The 3294-nt window shown below is 40.5% G+C and overlaps 1 protein-coding gene across 3 annotated transcripts in view; it reads left to right on the top strand.

Moving 5' to 3' along the window:
- Nucleotides 1-3294, top strand: part of SLC25A13 (solute carrier family 25 member 13) — a 213500-nt gene that overhangs the window by 192592 nt on the left and 17614 nt on the right. The gene's annotated exons all lie outside the window — the stretch shown is intronic.

Genomic DNA, 3294 nt, shown 5'->3' with positions numbered 1-3294 from the left:
GGATCTCTCTTGAGTTCAGGAGGTTGAGGCTGCAGTGAGCCATGATCACACCACTGCACTTCAACCTGGGTGATAGAGTGAGACTTGAAAAGCAGCCTAAAAGAGAATTAGTCAACTGGAAGATAAATTATCCAGAATGCATTTCTGAGAGACAAAGATTAAAGGCATGTGCATGTGTATGTAGGGTTGAAGAGGAAGCACTTTCCCCTTCACCCTCTGAACGTTCACTGAAAATGAACTGATAAAAGGCAAATTAATAGGAGAGAAAGGCATACAAATTTATCTTAACATGCATAGCATGGAAGAATCACGGGAAAATGATTACTCAGTGACTCAGTGGGATGCAGATGTATACATACCCTTCTTCCTAGGGGAAGGGGAGATGAAGGATGTAGGAGTCAATGATTTTTAGGGGTAATGAATGGACCCAAGGCTCAAACAATGCTAAGTAAATAATTATCTTTGGAAATTGAATGGGACTGGAGAACACACAATATTTGGGACAGAGGTTGTCTGAGTTCTAGGTGTTGTGTTTAGTATTCAGTCTCTTCCTCTGTGAGATGAGTTTCGATCTTCTCTGGTTAATGAAATCTCAGGGAAGGGGTTGAAGGCAATTACGTTCCTCTTTGGGGGTCTGGTTTCTAGGTGGATAAGAGAACAGCTTCATGCTGTGCTTGGGAGAGACAGAGGATGAGAGGAGGCAGGAATGGGAGGAGACCTTAGAAGAGATACCTTGGTTCTGAGGCTTATTTCTGAGTCCTTTCAATTTTCAAAGCACTCAGCCTGGCAAAGCAGCCATATGTTTGGGGTATCATTTTCTGCACCCCCAGCAGTGGAAAGCATGAGATGGTCTAACAAATATAAAAGAAAACTGGAAGAAAAGGTGAGATGATGGCTAAAGATTTTCTAGAACTAATAAAAGCCATTAATCTAAGATTCAAGAAGTACAGGAGGCTGGATGTGATGACTTGCACCTGTAATCCCAGCACTTTGGGAGCTCAGGAGTTCAAGACCAGCCTGGGCAACACAGTGAGACTTCATCTCTACAAAAACAAACTTTTTTTTTTTTAATTAGCTAGACATGGTGTCACGCACCTGTAGTCCCAGCTACTTGGGAGGCTAAGGTGGGAAGATCACTTGAGCCCAGGAGGTCAAGGCTGCAGTGAGCCATGATTGCACCACTGCACTCTAACCTAAGTGATAGAGCAAGACTCTGTTTCAAAAAGAAAGGAAAAAAAACAGCAAAGAAAAAAGTGCAACAAATTGCAGGTATAGGATAAATGAAAATAATTCAGACTAGACACATCAGAGGAAAACTGCTGAACACCAGAGCTAGAGAGAAATTCTTAAGCGGCCAGAGAAAAAAAGTCAATTTGCCTTCAAAAGGGCAGCAGTTGAACTGACAGCAAACCTAAGAATGGCAACAGTGGAAGCCAGAAGACAGTTGAATGGGGGTGTCTTCAGTAGGTGGAGGAAAAAACCCTTTCAACCTAGACTTGTATACCCTGTAAAAATTGCTTTTAAGAAAAAGGGTAAAGATATTTTTTAGACTAGCAAAACTCAAGAAAGCATATCACCAGTAGAACCCTAATGAAGGAAATTCTAGAAAGTGATCCCAGGTGGGGATGTGACAGGATTGAGTAGCAAAGAAAGTGGTAAATGTTTAGTCTTGTTAAAAGAAAAAACTTCATCCAAATTGAGGGAGTTTAATTGTGCAATGAATGATTCGTGAATCAGGCAGCCCCCAGAATCACAGCAGATTCAGAGAGACTCTAGTGCAGCCACGTGGTGGAAGAAATGACGAGTTAATGGGTGCAGCACACCAACGTGGCACATGTAAACGTATGTAACAAACCTGCACGTTGTGCACATGTACCCTAGAACTTAAAGTATAATAATTAAAAAAAAATTATTCAACAATAAAAAAAATTTTATTGACAAAAAAATGGAAGTGATATACAGAAACTGGAAGTGAGGTACAGAAACAACTGGTTTGGTTTCAGGTCAGTGTTTGCCTTATTTGAACACCATTTGAACACTGAGCAGTGTATGAGTGGTTGAAGTATGACTTCTGGAATTGGCCAAGACTTAGCTATTGTTACAGGTGCAGACTTGTCTAACTATTAAGTTAGGTTGTAGTTCATTCACAAGGACTCAAAGATGAAAGTATGGAGTTCTTCTCAGGCCATATTTAGTTCACTTTAACAGTCTAAATAACATTGCCATAATTTAAATATACATACAATTTAAACAATATTAAGCTATTTGAAATGCTTAATATTTGTGAAGCCAGAATTAAAGTGCATGTTGATAAAATGGGGATACTTTTAAGTAGTCTAAAGTACAAATATTTCACAGGAGGAAGGAAAAGAAAGACTACAGTAGGTTCTGTATGCATGTTAAAACTGTCAGAGTAAACAGACTAGAAGTAGACTTTACATCTTCTAAGCAGGTGCTGAAGCAGAGGGAAGGGAGAAAAATGATGAGAGGAAGGCAAGAAAGTAAAGGAAAGAATAACTGAAAAGGTGGGGGCTGGGCGTGGTGGGTCACACTTGTAATCCCAGCACTTTGAGAGGCTGAGGCGGGCAGATCACGAGGTCAAGAGATCAAGACCATCCTGGCCAACATGGTGAAACCCCGTCTCTACTAAAAATACAAAAATTAGCCGGGCATGGTGGCACATGCCTGTAGTCCCAGCTACTCGGGAGGCTGAGACAGGAGAATTGCTTGAACTGGAGGTGGAGGTTGCAGTGAGCCAAGATCGCGCCACTGCACTCCAGCCTGGCTACAGAGCGAGACTCTGTCTCAAAAAAAATAATAATTATTATAAAGAAATAAAGCAAAGGTGGGACATGTTTTATAGATTACCTTTGTGAAGATGACATGACCAGCAGCTTCAGGACTAAAATTCCATGTGATAACATTCCTCTGTGCCAAGTCTAGGGTTTTCAGTCCATCTCAGTGATGAGCAATGTTGATGGCAAAGCAATGTACAATACTAGAACAATAGAGAACTAGCACTGACACAAACAGCATTTCCTACAAGAAACCCAGAGTTGTCAAGATGATTTTGTTAGAATTGCAATGAAATTAAGGAGAACCCATATCCCTGAAGTCCCTGGACTAAAGAAGCCAAGTAATGGTCATTCATATTTTATATTCAAATTGAAGTAATTTCCATGTTTACTGATATCAAGTCTTCAAATGTTGGCTGGCCTATTTGGTTTTAATACCAGTGACACAATCACATAATAGGTCTTGGCACCATTGCTATTTCTCAGCAAGACGTTGAAA

This window comes from Trachypithecus francoisi, unplaced genomic scaffold (assembly GCF_009764315.1).
Source record: "Trachypithecus francoisi isolate TF-2019V2 unplaced genomic scaffold, Tfra_2.0 Lachesis_group4, whole genome shotgun sequence".
Taxonomy (NCBI): Eukaryota; Metazoa; Chordata; class Mammalia; order Primates; family Cercopithecidae; genus Trachypithecus; species Trachypithecus francoisi.
The sequence above is the reverse complement of the archived record's forward strand: the minus strand, read 5'-3'. Positions and strand labels throughout refer to the sequence as shown.